A 23,377-nucleotide genomic window follows, 5' to 3' on the forward strand; every position below is an offset into this window, starting at 1 on the left:
AATAAATGGCCTTTCTCTAAAATTTACACTATTATTCCACAACGCCCACCGCCTGCCCATACACGCCATCCTGTACAGTAGTTTTGAGTTTCAAAGGGTTACGTAATGGCTGACAAACTGGGGAAAGGAATACAGGAGAAGACGAATGGGTGGCTTCGAGGGACGAAATACTGAAGGCTACAGAGGATCATAAGATAAACATCCTTGGTGGAAATGCTTGGATATAATACGAGATATTGGTTAAAGGAGAAGTTATGAAAATGTAGGCAATGAAGTAGACGAAACGGAATACAGACGTCGAAAAAGTGATATTGACAAAAAGTGCAAAATGGCTAAGCAGAAATGGCTAGAGGACGAATGCAGGCCTGTACAACTATTCGAAGGATGCATACTGTCACTGGAAGATTAAAGGGATCTATGGAGAAAAGAGGAGGAGCTGTATGTGTATCAAGAGCTCGGATTCGAAACTAGTACTGAGCAAATAATGGAAACCTCAAATGTGGAAACAGTATATTGTGGAGCTATAGAAGGAAAATGAATCTTGTACAAAGGGAAGAGAAAGTAGATGGAGATGAGATGGGAGATAGGATACCGCGAGAATAATTTGACAGAGCACTGAATGACCTGAGTCGAAACAAGGCCCCTGCAGTAGGCGACAGTCCCTGAGAACTACTAATATCTTTGGGAGAACGATCCATGGAAAAACGGAAAACTATTCCATCATGTGTGCAACGTGTATGAGACAGAGGAAATACCCTCAGACTTCAAAAATGGTTCAAATGGCTCTGAGCACTATGGGACTTGACATCTTAGGTCATGAGTCCCCTAGAACTTAGAACTACTTAAACCTAACTAACCTAAGGACATCACACACATCCATGCCCGAGGAATGATTCGAACCTGCGACCGTAGCAGCCCCGCGGTTCCGGACTGCAGCGCTAGAACCGCACGGCCACCGCGGCCGGCCTCAGACTTCAAGAAGAACGTAATAGTATCAATTCCAAAGAAGTCAGGTGCTGACAGGTGTCGGTATTACAGAAGTATCGGTTTAATAACTCATGGTTGCAAAATATTAACACATTATTTACAGAGGCATAGAAACTGATAGAAGCCAACCTCAGGGAAAATTAATTTCCGTTCTGGAGAAATGTAGGAGCATATGAAACAACACTGTCCCTAGGACATACCTTGAAGGATAGGTAAAGGAAGGTAAACCTACGTTTTTACGCCTGTATATAGTAAAGAGAAATTTGGAGAAGGAATTAAAGTTCAGAAATAAGAAATAAAGACTTGAGGTTTGTCGTTGACATTGTAATTCTGTCTGAGATAAGAGCTGAACAATGTTTTGAAAGGAGGATATAAATAAACATCAGCGAAATAAAACAGGGGTAATGGAATGTAGTCAAATTAAATCAGTCGATGCTGAGAGAATTAGGTTAAGAAATGAGATACCAAAAGTAGTATACGGGTTTTATTACTTGGGCAGTAAAATAACTGATGATAGCCGAAGCAGAGAGGAAATAAAATGTAGACTGACTATAACTCTAAAAGCGTATAAGAAACAGAGAAATACCTAACATACCAGGTGTACCGGTATGAAATGAGCGTTTTTTGTGAAAATGAAACACTAATTTTGAATTGAAAAGTAAAAACATTTTATTCAAAGTATTGACCATTGCTTTCTATACATTTTGACAACCTTTCTGGCAATTTGTGGACACCATGCCAATAGAAATGTTCGTCTTTTGAAGCAAACCAATCAGATACCCAATTTTCGACTTCTTCGTAGGAATGGAAGTGTTCCTCTGCCAATGTGTGTCCCATTGATGAAAACAAATGGTAGTCGGAAGGGGCCAAGTCTGGTGAATATGGCGGGTGGGGTAGCAGCTCCCAGCCATGTGTTTTGATTGTATCCTGCACCAGTTTTGCTGTGTGTGCAGGTGCATTGTCGTGTAAAAAATTACTTTGCCATGTCTTCTGGTCCATTCTGGTCTTTTTCCGATCAATGCATAGTTCAGATTGATCATTTTCTGTCTGTAGCGATTAGTAGTCACAGTTTCACCGGGTTTTAGAAGCTCATGATACGCCACACCTTTCTGATCCCACCAAACACAGAGCATTGTCTTCTTGCCGAATTTATCTTGTTTTGCAGTCGATGTTGATGATTGTCCCGGATTAACCCATGATTTTTCACGTTTAGGATTCTTAAAATAAATCCATTTTTCATCGCCAGTAACAATTCGATGCAAAATTGATTTTCTTTCAAATCCTTAAAGCAAAATTTGACAAATGGGTTTTCGATTTTCCATCTGTCTTTCATTCAATTCATGTGGCACCCATTTACCACACTTTTGGATCTTTCCCATAGCTTTCAAACGGTCAGAAATTGTTTGTTGTGCAACATTTAGCATTGCTGCCATTTGCTTCTGACTCAAAGTATCATCTTCATCCAATATTGCTTGCAATTCGGCGTCTTCGAACTTTTTTGGTGGTCTTCCACGTTCTTCATTTCTTTCATCAGAATCATTATTTCTGAACCGTTGAAACCATCTTTTGCATGTTGCTTCTGATAGAGCATGATCACCATATGCCTCGACAAGCATTCGATGCGACTCTGCAGCACTTTTTTCAAATGAAAACAAAACATTAATGCTTTACGCAAATCATCACTTTCTGGTACAAAATTTAACATTGTTAACACGATGGAAACATATGATGTTGTTTGTTCCATGACTTGATGTATACTAAATATATTTGACAGACGTCATACCAACCAACCAAAAAAATTGAGGTTCGTTCACAAGAAATGTTCCCTATTGACACATTTGTATCTTAACGCTCATTTCATACCGGTACACCTGGTATAAATTTAAGTGTTAAGAAGTCTTTCTAAATATTTTTTGTAGTGTAGCTTTGTACAAAAGTGATACATGAATCTTAAGCGGTTCTGACAGGAAGAGAATTGAGGATTTTGAAATGTGATGTTACCGAAGACTGCTGCGGTGCAACATGGTGGACAGGATTGCTGGAGTGTGTTTCTCGTATTTCAGGTCGTAACGATAAGGCAGTTCGGTTGACGCAGTAGCAGGTGGACGACCGTTGTAGAGTCACAGAAGCAGTGTAAAACAACAGTTCATTTGCTCGTGGCAGGCTGTCAGAGTCGCAATGCGACGCAGGCGGCAGCAGTGACGCATTTACTATGTCAGCACGACAGCGAGTTTAGTGCTGTGTCAGGCCCAGTCAGGAAGGCATTAGGCAGCGACGGCGAGCCTCATAACAAGCCGGTCACTACACATGACGCAGGTGCCCGACTCAGGGCAAGACGTTCCTGAGCACATTGGCGAACTAAGGATCTCAGAGAAGGATGGAGCAACAGTGGCCTGCAGAAGCAAGCATGCAGTAGCAAAGTGCACGCATACAGGCCGCCTTGTAGTCTGTCAAGGTCAACCAACAGATCCCAGGCCGGAAGGCACCAGTTCTGCTCCTGCCTGGAACGCGATTAGGCGCAACCTACAGTTTCACTGCTAACGGAGGCGGCATCCAGTAGCAGTTGCTGGGTGACTCACATCGGTACTATGGCTGCCGTGGAGTATCTCTCTGAGCTGGTTGCAGATGGTGACAGACAATGAACATTTAGAACGGGCAGTATCTGTGGTTGCTCGTCCCATACCTGTTATGATAGACTATCGTTCTTCTTCACAAAGGCCAACGAAGTGGCGTGGTGTCAGACACTAACGTGTGGTCACCCAGGTCACCACCACGTTATCTGGCCCGCACACTCATCTATGTCGACAATATTCCAGCCTGGCAGCAGCATCGAGGCTCTAGTGCTAGAGCGGACCGGTCCGTCACGTCAGATCCGTCTCTCTATAGCTTCTTGCATCAAACTGCAGCCACATTCTGAGACGTCAAGGAATCATCGGTTTAACATTGGAGAGAAGTGTGGGTTGTAAAAATTGCAAGGACAGAAGAAGAGACGAATACAGTAAGACGGTTCACATGGGTAAGGGTCGCAGTAGCTACCCGGCTAGGAAGAGGCTTGCACAGGATAGAGTAACGTGGAGAGCTGCATCAACAAATAACAACATCGTGCCTGAAATCGGAATGCCACCCTTCCCCTTTATATTAAACTCCATGAAAAGTGCGCCCTCTAGCTATTTATTCTTTGCTCGTTTCGTTGTCACTCAACTCTCTAAACCCTATGGTGTCTTCATTTTGGAAAAAATTTCTTCCATATCTTTACAGTTGCCAGTCTGGCATATAGAAATTCCAACAACAAATTCAGCAGCAGCGCTTTGCAGCAACTCTCCATTATTCATCCAATGGAGTGCATCTAACGTTTCGTTCATGGATGCTATCATCTTCTTTCTCTTTGATATCATTTTACACTCGCAACACCAGGTTGCAGGTTAAAATATGCTATTTTGAAGCCTCATTATAACAAAAGGTGACAAATAGACTTAAGTAATTATCGTCCAGTATCCTTCCTGACATCTTTTTTCCAAAATATTCGAAAAAGTTATGTACCGTCACATTTAACAAGAAACAATTTACCTATCATATCACAGTTTGGATTCAAGAACAGTTACTCAGTTAAGAATGCTACTTACACTTTCACCCACCGAACATTACAAGTCTTATATAATGAAGTATCGCCAGCTGGTATTTTTGTGGTCTTTCAAGGCGTTTGATTGATAAGATCATGTTACACTCTTATAAAAACTTAACTTTTATGGAATTGATGGTTTACCCTCAAGTGGTTTGAATCACGCTTAACAAACAAAATGCAAAAACGTGCTGATTGATTCAAACGATGATGGAAAGGTAGAAAAAATTAGTGACTGGGAAGAAATCACAAAAGGCATCCCACAGGATTCAGTTTTGGGTCAGCACATATTCCTTATATTTGTTAATGGCTCACTTAACATTCAACAAGTTGAAGTGGTACTTTTTTCATACGAGATGAGCGTTGTAATAAATCCCACTATAGAAGAAGCAAGGGAAAAGATTGTTAATTATGTTTTACAAAGAATTATTTTGAGAGAACACACTATATTCAGTTCTGCAGGCCAAACAGTCATACAAACAACTGGTGCAGTACATGAACAGGCGTCAGTAAATAGAGTAGAATCCTTCAAATTTTTGGGTGTACATATTGATGAAACCTTGAAATGGGAGAGGCGTATTATTGAGCTCAAATTGGGAGAGACATATTGCTGAGCTCAAACGATTAAGTTCAAATACTTTTGTTCTTCTTGCTAGTATTTGGAAAAAATGAATCAGACCCCTGACATATTTTGCATATTTCCGCTCATTAATGTCTTATGAAATAATTTTCTGGCTAACTCACCACTTAGAAAGAAAGTACTGACCCACAAAAGCGAGCATTAAGAATAATATGTGGTATACCATCACAATAGACACACTCGCTGATGAAGCTCATCATAAATAAACCATCACAATTTGAGAAGAATAGTGATACCCATACCTGCAGCATTAGAGGAAAAAATGACCTTCGTTACACATTACTACAGCTGTCAATAGCTCACAAATGAGTTCAAAAGGCAGCAACAAAAAGTTTTGATCATTTAACCAACACTGTTATATGTCAGACAAGTATGACAAGTAATAGCGCAAGTTTCAAATCTAATATGAAACCATTTATCCTGAACAACTTGTAACCTCCCCACAATATATATATATATATATATATATATATATATATATATATATATATATATATATATATATATATATAAATTCCTCTGAACATAAAAAATATAAACATATAATTCACATTCAGTGTAACTATACCCAACAGTTTATTATTCCGTAACCTCGCATTAATAACGTGAATAACCTCCCAATAAAAAATGTGACTCACTTATAACCTTTCAATAATTGACTGTGAATTTAAACTGGTAAACTTTGGACGTCAGCAGTACTGCGTCATGGCCCTGAAAATCATTCTGAATAAATTGAAATTCTTACGTCAATAAAGTCGCCAGATGACGCATATATATCTGCTCCTATAAGAAATTTTTCTGGTACAGCCCAGTGCAATGCTGGCCTGTAAAAAAATCGCACTAAGAAATAATGTCTTCATTAATTTTAACATTGATCATGTATACCTGTCAACTACTCGTTCCTCGTCATTTAAATAACCGAAACGTGAAAATGATCTATGGAACATGTAACCAACAAACCAACCAGAGATCCTGACTAATGAGAGAGTGATGAACGAGGTTCCCCTTTAAGTTGCTTGTTAAATACGTCAACTTTCAGCTTATACTATTTTTTCGCATTTTCTAACTCGCAAATACTAACATATTCTGTGCCCAGTAGCCGATGTCTGAGATGAAGACAGTCTTCGATCAGTCAAGACTGGTAGTGTGTGTGACGTTCTCTGGTGAGCTGCTTCTTGGCCAATAAAGAATCTTTGCGGTGTTAGCTGGTATGGCATGGTCTGCGAATGAATGTGGACAAAATAGTCTTAATCTAGTCTCGTCGGAATAAGGGAATCGAAGTATGGAAGTCGGAAGAAACAGACTGATTTGAGTTCGCTGCTTGGGTCTGTATGAGATGAAAATTTCCTTGTGGAGAAGATTGATATGTGAACTTTCAATTAACTTTGCTTCCTGCGTACTCTTATTACGAGGTACGAGTTACAGTGAGGTAACGCATTGCGCAGCGCGGCTTTGCGTATTGTTTCAGGACAACGAATTCACTTCGCTACTGAACCATTACGAGTGATAGGGTTCAGCATGTTTTTTGTTGTGAGTTATCAATCTCGAATAAAAAATAATGTCCTAATGTCAATCGGAAATCCTCACGTACATCGTATAACTCGATTTCTGAATGCTGATATTGTTCACCGTACTTGAAGTTACAAGTGCCAGCGAACAGCTGAGGTGGCAGCTGCTCTCTCTCAGAGCCTGGAATGGAAAGACCTCTCTGGCGTCCTGGCATCGAAGGTGTTCCGTCCAGAGTGCTCCCCCCAAGACAAAGAGGTCTATCACTGACGGAGAATGAAGCTTTAGTGTTCCAGTGTGAGAGAGAGACTTGTGAAAGACTGTGATCACCAATGAGAGTGATTCTTCTGACTTCTGACCAAACAGATCCATTCTAACAAGGCAGCGGTCCCCCTTCCATGCTCCGTTTTGATGTAATTAACCAATAGTGGCAACCTCTGACTCCCACACCTGGCCTATTGCACGTTGGCCTTCTACAGATGTGCACAAGCGAGTTCTGTTCTTCAACACCAGAATTTATTTGCAACAGCCAATGCTAATTGCTCTGACTATTTCTTAGCAGGGTCAACAACAATTCAATGGGGTTGGCACCAACCCAACGGCTGGAGGTGCCCTGTTCCCACGCGCAAAAGAGCCGGATGGCTTCTTCTCGTTTGACCTTACAGATCTTATCTTTGAACTGTCCTGTGCTCAACGGTTTCTAGAATAAGGGCTTCCTCCAGGGCGCAGTGCATTACGATGCTGCATGCCTGGCAACTCATTACTAATAACCTTCTGTCGTTTAGGATGCTAACACAGGTGACGACTGTCTGATGGGTCTTGGCCAACCCCCAGTACACTGGGCCCGCTGACTCCTACCTGGCTGCTTCTCTTCCCGTCACAGTAGCAGCGCGTATCTTTCAAAAAGGAATGTGACCTGTTAATGGGCCGACACTGGATGACTCTCCACTGTTCTGCTAACGTCCGCTCAACATGTATTCAACAGAATTCCCAACTACTCATATAAACAACCCTCCAGAGTAATAAATTAATTTGGAAATAAGTAGTAAGATGAGGCAATCACTGACGCTAACTTTAACCATACGCATACTCTCATTTCCAGCTGTGAATTAACTTAAACGAGACAGTTGTATCGATCTTATGGAACTTGATTATGATACAGGGCCGTTTTACCACAAATGGTCGCGTAACAGTTTGTAAGATGGAGTATTTACATATTTTCCAGTTAGATAATGAATTCGCAGATAGGAAACGTGATCATTAAGATACATTTAGATGTTCAATGATGCCCATACAATAACCGTTGCACAAAGTTAGTGCTTATCTTGTTAACCTGTTCTTAAAGGAAGTCAGATAGCATGTAATAAAATTTACATGAGTCAGTATTTACAGATTATAAGAGCACATACTCTAACATTCTGCATGGTGTCTGTTTGTTCTATATCGTGTCTCCCTACCACTTTCGCGCAACGACGCTCTGAGCGTGTTTTTTAGGGAATTGACTAGTTTGAACCAGGGACCTGTTGCTGGTAAGGAGACGCCAGACCACACATGACATGTAGAATTCAGAAGCGTTCAGTGAGACTAGCGATGATATAACCAAATACTTAATGGTTTCAGCGTCAGCTCCACTGCACTCCCTGTAAAAGAATCTTAATACTAACTAAATTTAGTGGAAGGTGTTCAAGGCTTTCCTGTTTTTAGTTAGCTGGTTAAATAACGTCGAAAAAGCAGTTAAGTTTACCACTGGAAATTTTATTCTACTCACAAAACATTGTTTATAAATTGCACTATTGATAAAAGGAAATGTTTTAATACAGGATGGTAAAAACCAACTGTGTTCAACAAAAATGTGAGCGAATATTCCCTGAATGGGTTTCCAAGTTCTACAATGGATCAAAGGATGACCTATGCCACATCACATCTATAATCTAGGTTTAAATTAAGTTTCACAAGAGAGAAAACTATCAAAATGGTCTACAGTGACCCTCAATTATCTTTAATTACTTATCTAACTTGTCGTAAATTACAGTGGCTGATGTGGCTTCTCAATAACTATATAACAGAAAAATCATCGCGTTTCGGATTTTTACTTCAAGTGGCAAATGTGAACACCATGAGCTTTGACGATCGACACAAGTATTACGCAAAAAGGGGGTGTAACAGATGAGACTTCTGCAGTTCTGAGTGAAGCATTATGCGCTGTTATGCGGCATCGCATGCGTTCATTACCTTGTCGGCGTTCGTCAGGGGGCGGCGGGCAGCACAGCTCCGCTCACCTCGCCGTCTCGGAAGCAACTCTCTCCTAACTTCTCCTTACTACAATTTACCGAAGTTGGTTTAGAAAAACTATCTGGCTGTGTTTTCATCTGACCAATCAGGGTCTCAATGTTAACCTTAAGCTCCCCCTACAAAAATTCTGTCTATCCAAGGAGAAACGTTATACTTTTCATGGTGGGGCAATGTTTTTAAAGTTTGCAACGTAACAGAGACACGAAAAAGTCTCACACTAAAACTTGCAGCTGGTGTGGTCCTTTTAGTGTTATCGTAAGATCTATACTGTTCTTCTGGAGGGCTCTATCTTTTAACATGGGCTGGGGGGTGGTCCTAACGTAACAGAGACGCGAAAAAGTCTCACGCTAAAACTTGCGACTGGGGTGGCCCTTTTTGTGTTATCGTAAGATCTATACTGTTCTTCTGGAGGGCTCTAGCTTTTAACATTGGCTGGGGGTGGTCCTAGCGGTTAGCTGGCGACGTGGGTGACCGTCCCTTATCGTAGGGCCTTCAGCTTAACACGGCTCTGCTCTCGGCTTCTGTTCTCGTTTCTCCCCTCGGAACTGCGTCTGTCTCACGGTGGGAAGGTATGACATGCATTTAGGCATTCTTGTGTTAGCCTGTGGTATTCCATTTGCTCACTCTTTACTCGTATTACTTTGGTTAATTTAATGTCACGATTTATTCGGAGCTATGTGACATACTACTGGATTTGCTTATCATGTCAGGGTTTTCATGGAAGGTGTTGGATTTGCCTGACACCTTACAATACTAATCAGGGCAATTTCCTGTAGACCGTCTTACAGGTACTCAGAAATGAATAACAAGAGACCTACTCACTCTACACATTTTCGTAAACCGACGTTTACATAGAATCTAATCTACATATATAGGCCTACTCGACAAATACTGTACAGAGCTCGAGAACTGAGTCTCGAGGACGGACACTAGACATTATTGTTACACCATGTTTGTGACCAGTGAATACTTTGTGTCTAAGTTAAAATTTCCCCTATTGATATAATTCTGTAAGACAAATGCATGGAAGAATGCAAACATTCTGCCTTTTTCATCCCTAAAATCAGCGACAAGGCGCAGAGCAAGAATGATTGCGATGATCTGTAACGTGAGATTTTCAGTTCCAGATCTGAACAAGATACGCAGTCATGAATTCTGAACATTCAGATTTATCTATTTCCTTTCTCCTGTTATTAATAAATAAAGGTGGTACCGGGTATAAGTGCAGGTATTTTGAGTGTTGACTGAGGACAGTGTTCTGAACAACATTACGTCAGTACTTACTTCATTTGCAGGCTAATAACTATAGCTATACCAAGTCGTATGTTTTTAGGTAGAGTAGTACCTCCAAGTAGATGTGGCAGGAGCAAGCCATCAACACTTATTTTCTCCCTGACAGCAGGTCAGGTGTTGAAGTGTGGACACGTGGACGGATAACAATTAATTTATACTGACAGGTATAGTACACTTAGTGGTACAGCTACGACCGTGCAGAAAACATCGGGTCGTAAAGACTGCGACGTGTTTGTGGGAAGACTATTCGATTCAGAGAAAAAAAATTACAACATACGTATCTGCACTTAAACCCATTAGACCATGTATATATCCTATTTTGTAAAGAAGAGACTGAACTCTGTTTTTTTTTTCATCAGTGATAACTTAACCAGAACTACTCAATAATTTTCTGTGTTCCTAAATAGTGAAATAAAAATTTTATCGTACTCTTGCGGCTGATACGTAAAGAGTGTTTCTACGACATACAGATTTTTTTGTAGCACATATTTTTCTTCCAAACACTGCACAATTTAGAGCCAACGGCGAAGATGTACGAAGAGAGACGAGATGCTGCAGGAGTGACTAGCCGCCCGGAGTAGTTGCCGGCGTTAACGGTTTTATTCAGCCCGGCACGCGATGCCGCCACGGCGCTGTCGGATCATCATTATCAGAGCTTTCGAATCTCGACCACCCATTGTCAGCTGACAATAACTCGCTGAAGCGGCGCGATAATTTTCTACCGGAGAACACAATGCCACGTAAACGCTCTCGCCCAGTGAATGGAGTAGATCAATTTAGTAACTCACTTCAACCAGACTCCTGTTTCCTGTCGTGTCGTTTCGAAACTCCATCTAAGAGTCTCGCAAACTGTTAAACTGAGGTGACAAAAGTCAGGAACAGCGATATGTACTTACACAGGTGGCGGTAATATCGCGTACACAAGGTATAATAGGGAAGTGTATTCACGGAGCTGTCACTTGTACTCAGGTGACAAGGCTTCCGGCGTAATTATGGCCGCATGGCGGGAATTAATCGACTTTGAACACGGAATGGTAGTTGCAGATAGACGTATGGGACATTCCGTTTAGGAAATCGTTATGGAATTCATATTTCGAGATCTACAGTATCAAGAATGTTTCGATAATACCAAATTTCAGGCATTACTTCTCACCGCGGACAACGCCTTCACTTAACGACAGAGAGTAGCGGTGCTTGTGTAGAGTTGTCAGTGCTAACAGACAAGCAGCACAGCATTAAATAGTCGCAGAAATCAGTGTGAAACAGTGCGACGAAATTTGGAGTCAATGAGCGATGGCAACGGACGCAGCTAACAGCACGATATCGACTGTAGCGATTCTCCTCGGCTCGTGGTCGTATCGCTTGGGTCCTAATCGACTGGTAAACCGTAGGTTGGTGAGATGAGTCCCGATTTCATTTGGTAAGAGCTGATGTGGAGTGTGAGTGTGGCGCAGATCCCACGAAACCACGGGCCTAAGTTGTCAATAAGTCGCCGTGGAAGCTGGTGGTGACTCAGTAATGGTGTGGGCTATGTCTAGATAGAGCGGACTAGTTCCTTTGGTCCAAGCGAACTGATCATTGATTGGAAATTGTTACGTTCGGCTAGTTGGAGACGATTTGGAGCCATTCATGGACTTCGTGTTCCCAAACAACGATGTCATGAACCGGGCCACATTTGATCGCAACTGGTTTCATCTACATCTACATCGATACTCTGCAAATCACATTTAAGTGAATGGTAGAGGGTTCATCGAACCACCTTCACAATTCTCTATTATTCCAATCTCGTATAGCGCGCGGAAAGAATGAACACCTATATCTTTCCGTACGAGATCTGATTTACCTCATTTTATCTTGGTGATCGTTCCTCCCTATGGAAGTCGTTGTCAACAACATATTTTCGCATTCGGAGGAGAAAATTGGTGATTGGAATTTCGTGAGAAGATTTCGTCGCAACGAGAAACGCCTTTCTTTTAGTGATGTCCAGCCCAAATCCTGTATCATTTCTGTGACACTCTCTCTCATATTTCGCGATAATACAAAACGTGCTGCCTTCCTTTGAACTTTTTCTATGTACTCCGTCAGTCATACCTGGTAAGGATCCCACACCGCGCAGCAGTATTCTAAAAGAGGACGGACGGACAAGCGTAGTGTAGGCAGTCTCCTTAGTAGGTCTGTTACATTTCCTAAGTGTCCTGCCAATAAAACGCAGTCTTTGGTTAGCCTTCCCCACAACATTTTCTATGCGTTCCTTCCAATTTAAGTTGTTCGTAATTGTAATACCTACGTATTTGGTTGAATTTACGGCTTTTAGATTAGACTGATTTATCGTGTAACCGAAGTTTAACGAGCTCCTTTTAGCACTCATGTGGATTACCTCACACGTTTCGTTATTTAAGATCAACTGCCATTATTCGCACCATTCCGATATTTCTTCTAAATCTTTTTGCAGTTTGTTTTGATATGCTGATGACTTTATTAGTCGATAAACGACAGCGCCTTCCGCAAATAACCGAAGACGACTGCTCAGATTGTCTCCCAAATCGTTTATATAGATAAGGAACAGCAAAGGGCCTATAACACTACCTTGGGGAACACCAGAAATCATTTCTGCTTTACTCGATCACTTTCCGTCAATTACTACGAACTATGATATCTCTGACAGGAAATCACAGATCCAGTCACATAACTGAGACGATATTCCATAAGCACGCTATTTCACTACGAGCCGCATGTGTGGTACAGTGTCGAAAGCCTTCCGGAAATCCAGAAATACGGAATCGATCTGAAATCCCTTGTCAATATCAGTCAGCACTTCATGTGAATAAAGAGCTAGTTGTGTTTCACAGGAACGATGTTTTCTAAACCCATGTTGACTGTGTCTCAATAGACCGTTTTCTTCGAGGCAATTCATTATATTCGAGCACAATATATGTTTGAAGAACATTCTGGACAATTCGAGCCCTTGATTGTACCACTCAAATCGTGCGACGTTACTACCATAAGAGCCGGCCGCGGTGGCCGAGCGGTTCTAGGCGCTTCAGCCCGGAGCCGCGCGACTGCTACGGTCGCAGGTTCGAATCCTGCCTCGGGCATGGATGTGTAGTCAGCACGTTTTCAGAAAATATCGTTCTTGTGAAACACAACTAGCTCTTTATACTCATGAAGTAATAAGTGCTATCGACAGGGGATGTCAAATTGATTCCATATTTTTAGATTTCCAGAAGGCTTTCGACACCGTTCCTCTCAGTCGTCTTCTAACCAAACTGGGTGCCTACGAAGTATCGCCTCAGTTGTGCTACTGGATTCGTGATTTCCTGTAAGAAAGGTCACAGTTCGTAGTAATAGACGGAAAGTCATCGAGTAAAACAGAAGTAATATCCGGCGTTCCCCAAGGAAGTGTTATAGGCCCTCTATTTTTCCTGATCTATATTAACGACATAGGAGACAATCTGAGTAGCCGTCTTAGATTGTTTGCAGATGATGCTATCATTTACCGTCTTGTAAAGTCATCAGATGATCAAAATGACTTGTAAAATGATTTAGATAAGATATCTGTATGGTGCGAAAAATAGAAATTGACCCTGAATAAAGAAAAGTGTGTTCACATGAGTACTAAAAGAAATCAGCTAAATTTCGATTACGCGATAAGTCACACAAATCTGAAGGCTGTAAATTCAACTAAATACTTAGGGATTACAATTACAAATAACCTAAACTGGAACGATCACATAGATAATACTGTGGATAGAGCAACCCAAAGACTGCGATTCATTGGCAGAACACTAAAAAGGTGCAACAGGTCTACTAAAGAGACTGCTTACACCACGCTTGTCCGCCCTATTCTGCAGTATTGCTGTGCGGTGTGGGATCCGCATCAGGTGGGACTGACGGATGACGTCGAAAAAGTACAAATAAGGACAGCTCGTTTTGTATTATCGTGAAATAGGGGAGATAGTGTCACAGATATGATACGTGAATTGGAGTGGCAATAATTAAAACAAAGGCATTTTTCGTTGCGACGGGATCTTCTCATGAAATTTCAATCACCAGTTTTCTCCTCCGATTGCGAAAACATTCTGTTTGCACCCACCTACATAGGGAGAAATGACCATCACGATAAAATAAGAGAAATCAGGCTCGCACAGAAAAATTTAATTGCTCGTTTTTCCCGCGTGCCGTTCGAGAGTGGAATGGTAGAGAGACAGCGTGAAGATGGTTCATTGAACCCTCTGCCAGGCACTTCATTGTGAATAGCAGAGTAATCTCGTAGATGTAGATGTAGATGTTAAAGGGGTGAGAAATATATTTTTTTTTTGGTAGCATACGCACATTCTGTATACTGTATCACGATATACAGATCGGATGTAGCCGGAAACCTATAAGTGGACATTAATATGTGACGTGTCCACTCTTCGCCTTTATGACGGCTTGAATGCTGTGGACACTTTCAGTGAGGTGTTTGAATGTCTGTGGAAGAAAGACATCCCATTCTTCCTCAAAAGCCGAAACCAGAGACGGTAGTGATGTTCGACGCCGGGATCTGGAGCGAAGTCGGTGTTATAACTCCTTTCAAAGGTGTTCCATTGAAGTTCAGGTCGTAACTGTGGGTGAAGAGCTCATTCAGGAATGTTATTGTCCACAAACCATTGCCTCACATATGTTGCTTATTACAGGGTGCACTGCCGTGCTGCCGGCCGGTGTGGCCGAGCGGTTCTACGCGCTTCAGTCTGGAACCGCGCTGCTGCTATGGTCGTAGGTTCGAATCCTGCCTCGGGCTTGGGTGTGTGTGATGTCCTTAGGTTAGTTATGTTTAAGTAGTTCTGAGTTCTAGGGGACTGATGACCTCAGATGTTAAGTCCCATAGTGCTCAGAGCCATTTGAACCATTGCCGTGCTATACAATGTATCATTATCCCCGAACTATCCTCTATCGTGTACAGTACACAATTCTGTAAGACATGTTCATTTCCTTCCACATCTAGTATGGAATAACGGGTCCACTAGCGAATCATGAAAAAGATCCCTGTATCGCAACGCTACCTCCGCTATGGTTCACTGCTGACACTACACATAATGGCAGGTAACATTCTCCTAAAATTCATGAAACCTAAGCCCTTCCATCACACTGTCACGCGGAATTGCGAGATTCATCACTCTACTCGTCCAAATCGTCCACCATCCAGCGGTTACGCTCTTTATATGACCTTAGACGTCGCTTAACACTGATTATTCTTTTTAACTCATTATACTGAGTCATTGTGTTGGATGGAGTGCTAATAGCACTTGGGTACTCATAGGGGATCCTTCCGCTCATTTAATGAGATTATTTATGACCGCACTCCGCAATGCTGGACGGTCCGTGTCCATTAGTTCATGAGGTTCCTTCCTCTTGGTCTAGCTGTGGTTGCTTCTTCACATTTCCGCTTCACAGCCACGTCGGCAACAGTCGACTTGGGCAGCTTCAGTAGGGCTGAAATGTCCCCGTTGGTTTTGTTACTCAAGTGACATTGAATGACTTGTCCACGTTGGAAGTCACTGAGCTCTCCTAACCTACCCATCCTCCTGTTACTGCTCCTCTACTGACAACACGATAGGCTATTTTGCTATGTTAAAATATAGTTCGGATTGTTGTTATTCCGAATGTTTGGAACCTTAAAATAGCATTTTCGGTCAATATTTTCAAAACATATTTGTTATTTTTATGTACGCTCAAAAATAATTAACTTCCAAGATTTGGTCACGTGATCGAAAACGCTCTCTTATTGGCTGAAGTTCTGCTGACGTCGTAGTCTGCGAGCAAGACGAAGCTATACGTGTGTTCTAAGAGTGTTAACCGAAGTTACTAGTGTTTCTGTACTTTTATGCAACAATTATTTAGTGACGGAAAACGCAATTTACAAATTATAAGTAACAACGGAAACGAATTCTGTGAAGCTTGATATTGGGAACCTTCCGATTGTTGATGCGTTTGCCGGCCGCGGTGGTCTCGTGGTTCTAGGCGCGCAGTCCGGAACCGTGCGACTGCTACGGTCGCAGGTTCGAATCCTGCCTCGGGCATGGATGTGTGTGATGTCCTTAGGTTAGTTAGGTTTAAGTAGTTCTAAGTTCTAGGGGACTAATAACCACAGCAGTTGAGTCCCATAGTGCTCAGAGCCATTTGAACCATTTTGTTGATGCGTTTATGGTGCCTTCGTTCTTCGAAACAACTCAGATTTTTATGTTCCGGAAATGACAAACGTAGAAACTTAATTACATGGCGTCTGAGACAGAAGTACTGTGATACAGCAATAAGTCGCGGAATTGTCTTAAAACTGAGGCTATTCTGAAATGGATTATTTGAGCGTACCATGCTAAAAAGATGTTCCAAGGCAACTTGTGAAAGCCTGCACAAATAAATACAGTGGATACTTTTGCATTCAGAACAAAATTCTGATTGTTAATTGCTGTGGTTGTTGCCAGAACTACTATTGTTTTCCATAGGGGTCGAGATGGTGCAGTGGTTGGTACACTGGACTCGCATTCGGGAGGACGACGGTTCAAACTCTCGTCCAGCCATCCTGAATTAGGTTTTCCGTGAGTTCCCTAAATCGCTTCAGGCACAATCCAGGATGGTTCCCTTGAAAGAGCACGGCCGGCTTCCTTCCCCATCCTTCCCTAATGCTATGGGACCGATGACACCGCTGTTTGATTCCCTTCCCAAATCAACCAACCAACTGTTTTCCAGGTCCCTCTTTCCACATTTATCAGATGGTTAGACGGCATAGTAACACTCGTCTTTGCCTTCAAAAGCATTACGTATTACATTCCTGTTCCTCATGGTCATTAATTTAAGTCTACAAAATTTGCAGTTGACGCAGCAAAACGTGAACGTATCTGTTGGTCCGCTTCGTACTTAACTGCTTCCGGAATATTGTGATTTAAAACTGCTTAAGTAGCATCAACTTTCATTTTATCGTAATCCGCTGGTCTTGTTACATTTCCCCTTAGGTTCCAAGCAACGTTCAATTTTTTTCTTTGTCAAAATCATACAGCTTTACAACAAACTCAATGGAGGCAACAGGAAGTGGCAAATTATTGTCTTCAATGAATTTTTTGATAAGAATAATGTCGTCGGAAATTGTTACATGGTTTATCGGACTCTTCAAAGTAAGAGCTGCATCAGGCATGAAATACAGTTTGTTGACAACAATCAAACGAAGCTAATAAATCAAAATAGGTATTAAAATACAATATGATACAGACTCTAAAGCTGTTAGATACTTGTTTTACGACTAAAATAAACTTAATAAAACAGTAGTATTAAGCGAAGAGAACGGGAAGGAAAAATAAAAAAAGTGTTTGTAATGAGGATCGTTCCTGTGAATATTGCATTGACCGTCCAGTACGTTAACTACTACGTTACAAGTAACATGTTCTTATGGAGTAATTATTGACATTAAAATGTTACTCACAGAAAGAAATACGAAGTGACCACTACCTCATCTGTGTCGCTACGAACGAGTTGCAACAACATTTTATGCATCTTCTTATTCTTCGGAACGGTCGAAAACAAATTTAAGGAGTTTTTGTAGATGTATTTGTAGAACGTTGCACTACGCACCATATGTAACTCATGTTCCGAATCGCGAATTCCAAAAAAGATATCACAGTGAATAGTAGGAGGAGATTGCTACCCAGTGACGTCACAGGCGTCACATGAGTCAAATAAAACTTTGTTGGGCTCTCAAATTGTTTTCGTTTCATTCTTTTTTTTAATATTAAAATGCATGATGAAAAGAAGCATGATATGAGCATATAATGACATGATTCATCCTCTAAGACGGATTCCAGAAAACGGTCACATTGCTTCTCGTATCTCCGCCTCTTTTTATGCTGGTTGGTTATTACAAGGGAGTTTCTGGGTACTTTTGGTCAGATAGCGTACGTCGCCCCGTCGATTTCTTTTTTCAGTCTCTGTCTTCCTCTACAGTTTGTACCCTCTACAGTTCCTCTAGTATCCTGGAATTTATTCTGTGATGTCTTAACTGATGTCCTACTATCCTGTTCCTTCTTCTTGTCAGTGTTTTCCATACATCCCTTCCCTCACCGATTCGGCGAAGAACCTCCTCAATCCTTACGTCATCAGTCCACTGAAGTTTCGACACTCTTCTGTAGCGCAACATCTCAAACGCTTCTATTCTCTTCCGTTCCGTTCTTCTCCTGTCCATGTCTCACTGCCATACAATGCTGAGCTCCAAACGTACATTCTCAGAAATTAAGATCTTTGTTTGATACCAACAGACTTCTCTTGGCGAGGTATGCCCTTTTTGCCCGTGGTACTATGCTTTTTATGTCCTACTTGCTCCGTCCGTCATGGGTTTCTTTGCTGCATAGATAGCAGAATTCCTTAGCTTCGTCTACTTCGTGATCACCAATTATGATGTTAAGTTTCTCACTGTTCTCGTTTCTGCTACCTCTCATTCCTTTCGTCTTTCTTCGATTAATTCTCAGACCATATCCTCAACTTACTAGAATGTTCATTCTATTCAACAGGTCCCGTAATTCTTCTTTTCTTTCATTCAGGATGGCAATATCATCAGCGAATCTTAACATTGATGTCCATTCACGTTGAATTTTAATCAAACTCTTGAGCCTTTCTTTTATTTTGAGTCACGTTCATATTGTTGTAGAATGTTGCTCTTGTTGTTGTTGTTCATATTGTGGTCTTCAGTCTGAAGACATATTTGACTCAGCTCTACATGCTAGTCTATCCTGTACTAGCCTCTTGATCTCCATTACCTACTATCTACTACCGCAACGTACGTCTGTTTCAACCTGCTTACCGTATTTAAGCAGTGGTATCCCTCTACACTTCCCTCCCACGTCACACTGACCATTCCTTGATGCCTCAGGATGTATCCTATCAACCGATCCCTTTTTGTAGTGCAGTCGTGCAATAAATTTGTTTTTCTCCCCAATGTTGCTGGGAGACCTTTCAGTGCAGTCATTATCGTAGGGTCTCATGCTGTTTCGTTTATCTGGAAGGCGCCCTAACTTGTCGGTGTGAGTGTACTAACAACGAACTGAGGAAACTACCGTTGTACAACAGTAGACATCACATGACGTCATATCAATTCGTTGAAGCTGGAGGAGAATAAACAGCGCCGTCGAAGGATTCACGCTTACTGATGTTTGAGAAGGCTCGCAAACTACACTACTGGTCATTAAAATTGCAACACCAAGAAGAAATGCAGATGATAAACGGGTACCCATTGGACAAATATATTGTACTAGAACTGACATGTGATTACATTTTCACGCAATTTGGGTGCATAGATCCTGAGAAATCAGTACCCAGAACAACCACCTATGGCCGTAATAACGGCCTTCATACGCCTGGGCATTGAGTCAAACAGAGCTTGGATGACGTGTAGAGGTACAGCTGCCCATGCAGCTTCAACACGATACCACAGTTCATCAAGAGTAGTGACTGGCGTATTGTGACGAGCCAGTTGCTCGGCCACCATTGACCAGACGTTTTCAATTGGTGAGAGATCTGGAGAATGTGCCGGCCAGGGCAGCAGTCGAACATTTTGTGTATCCAGGAAGGCCCGTACAGGACCTGCAACATGCGGTCGTGCATTATCCTGCTGAAATGTAGGGTTTCGCAGGGATCTAAAGAAGGGTAGAGTTACGGGTCGTAACACATCTGAAATGTAACGTCCACTGTTCAAAGTGCCCTCAGTGCGAATAAGAGGTGACCGAGACGTGTAACCAATGGCACCCCATACCATCACTCCGCGTGATACGCTAGTATGGCGATGACGAATACACGCTTCCAATGTGCGTTCACCGCGATGTCGCCAAACACGGATGCGACCATCATGATGCTGTAAACAGAACCTGGATTCATCCGAAAAAATGACGTTCTGCCATTCGTGCACCCAGGTTCGTCGTTGAGTACACCATCGCAGGCGCTCCTGTCTGTGATGCAGCGTCAAGGGTAACCGCAGCCATGGTCTCCCAACTGATAGTCGATGCTGCAGCAAACGTCGTCGAACTGTTCGTGCAGATGGTGGTTGTTTTGCAAAAGTCCCCATCTGTTGACTCAGGGATCGAGACGTGGCTGCACGATCCGTTACAGCCGTGCGGATAAGATGCCAGTCATCTCGTCTGCTAGTGATACGAGGCCGTTGGGATCCAGCACGGCGTTCGGTATTACCCTCCTGAACCCACCGAGTACATGTTCTGCTAACAGTCATTGGATTTCGACCAAAGCGAGCAGCAATGTCGCGATACGATAAACCGCAATCGCGATAGGCTACAATCCGACCTTTAACAAAGTCGGAAACGTGATGGTACCCATTTCTTCTCCTTACACGACGTAACACAACAACGTTTCACCAGGCAACGCCGGTCAACTGCTGTTTGTGTATGAGAAATCGGCTGGAAACTTTCCTCATGTCAGCACATTGTAGGTGTCGCCACCTGCGCCAACCTTGTGTGAAGGCTCTGAAAAGCTAATCATTTGCATATCACAGCATCTTCTTCCTGTCGGTTAAATTTCGCATCTGTAGCACGTCATCTTCGTGGTGTAGCAATTTTAATGGCTATTAGTGTATAAGCACTGTTAGGTGATGTTTTTTATCGTCTCATGTGATAAGCGCACCTGCCGGAAGGCAGGAGGACGCGTGAGGCGAGTGAATTCTGACGGCGGGAGCGGCTCGTGTGTCGGCCGTAGTCGGGTCACGCGCAGCGGGAGGCGGTTACTGGCCACCAGGGAGCGGCGCGGCCGCCAAGTGCGCCCTCAAACATTGATGCCGGCCAAGCGAGCGCCTCCCCGAGACGCCGCGCGCTTCTCCCCGTGCCTCTTCTTCCGGCAACACGGCACGCGATACTGGCTTAGTGCTCACGGAATTTGCCCAGTAAAATGACATCTCATATTGTCAAACCGGAACTAGCTACGAGGGGCGTTGTATAAGTAACGCAACACATATTTTGCTCGATTAATTTCGTTTAAAAAAATCGGAATTTGAATGGAGTTCTGACAGGTGGAGGCCCTGTACGTAGCCCTCATAATGGAATCTCTGATGGAGGAACGTTCCAAACAGGGAGATGGCATAGAGTATCTTTTGGCTGAAAATCACAGCATCGCAGATATTCGTAGGCGCTCGCAGTATGTCTCCGGAGACCTGCGGTGGACAAAAGCACGGTGAATCGTTGGGCGAGGCGTCTGTCGTCAGCGCAACAAGGTGGCAGAAACCCGTCCAATATTCTTCCTCACACAGCGAATTCTGCAGTGTTGGAACGTGCGGACACACTTTGCTGTACAACTGGACGTCTTTCTTTGTAACGCTGACATTCTTGTCCACCATTTGGGCTATTCAAAGGTGTGTACTCTCTGGGTTCCTTGCCGCCAATCAGAGGACCATAAAGAGCAACGAAGGACCATTTGCGGGGAATTTCTTGCGCGTTGCGAGGCTGATCGTGATAATTTTTGTCGAACATTGACACAGGTGATGAAACATGAGTTCGTCACTTGGAATCGGATACGAAATGGAAATCCATGGCGCGGTGCCACATCACTTCTTCTCCGAAGTAAAGTTCAAAGTCGCACCCTCAGCCACGGTCTTCAGGGACTTCGGAGGCGTTATTCTGTTTGGCATTCCAACGAGCAACTCTGAAGTGAATTTTGCTACCCTCAGGAAATGGAAGAGACGAGTTCAGCGGTCTTCTGGGACTTTGCAGGGGTTATTCTGTTTGACGTCCTCCCTTATAGTGCAACTATCAAATCTGAAGTGAACTGTGCTCACCTCAGGAAACTGAGGAGAAGACATCAGCCTGTTCGTCGCCACAAAAGTGCTAATGAATTTCTCTTTCTCCTTGATAACGCAAGGCCTAACACAAGTCTGCGTTCCCGAGAGGGGCTCACAAGACTTCATTGTACCGTTATTCCTCATTCACCCTACAGCCCAGATCTCTCATCTTCCGACTTCCATTTGTCTGACCCAATCAAAGATGTACTCCTCATGGACGTGTGTGATGGGGAGGTTATTGATACAGCAAGATGTTGGCTCCGACGTCGACCAGTAGAGTGGTACCATGCGATCGCTTTGTTTGTAGGAGGGATGGTCTTACTAGATTCCCCTAGAAACTGGAAGCAATGAACCGTTTAGCAACTGAGTGAGGATATACAAAACGCCTCGTAATCGACGAAACATTTCTCATTTAAGTAGCTGTTATCTCATTTACGAGTGTTACTTAAATATAAACTGTATTTATCGCAAAATTTAAACTGTCAATGTTTAATTCAGGTTTTATTGGGAAATGGTTGATTTGTAATGTTTTGCAGTCGGATGTCGTTCAAAGGACTCAAATGGCTCTGAACACTATGGGACTTAACATCTGAGGTCATCAGTACCCTAGAACTTAGAACTACTTAAACGTAACTAACATAATGATTCGAACCTGCGTCCGTAGCGGTTGCACGGTTCCAGCCTGAAGCGCCTACAACCGCTAATCCACAACGGCCAAGCCTGGAAGGTCGTAGTAAAAATATAAAAAAAATAAACATTTTCCATACTGCGCTAGAAAACGCAGTTTTCTAAAAAAAGAAAAATAAAAAAAAACGCAACAATGAACTATATTAAACAGCAATTCAACAGTTCGTCAAGCTATATGTTTCTGTTATTCATAAATGACTCTCGCACTTACCAGTAATAATTAGTAACTCTTGCCTTTGATAATGATGAAGAAAGTTCTGTTGATTAACAACAATAATTATATAGATTTTTTTATCTTTGTGCATGTAAACTGTACTTGCAGCAGAAGTAAAACTTTCGTAACATAACAGCGCAGATGTTCAGGATCAACTAATTTTTATTACTTATAAAATGTAATGTATATTTTGTGAGGATGTAAAATATATAATGGACTAACAATGAACGATTAGCGGTTCTAATTTTGTTCAAAACAAGAAAAAAAAAAAAGAAAAGGGAAGTCGTCGGCTGACACTTCTTCTCTCACTTATTCATTTATGTTTCTTTGCTACTAATGCTA

This window comes from Schistocerca nitens, chromosome 5 (assembly GCF_023898315.1).
Source record: "Schistocerca nitens isolate TAMUIC-IGC-003100 chromosome 5, iqSchNite1.1, whole genome shotgun sequence".
Classification (NCBI taxonomy): domain Eukaryota; kingdom Metazoa; phylum Arthropoda; class Insecta; order Orthoptera; family Acrididae; genus Schistocerca; species Schistocerca nitens.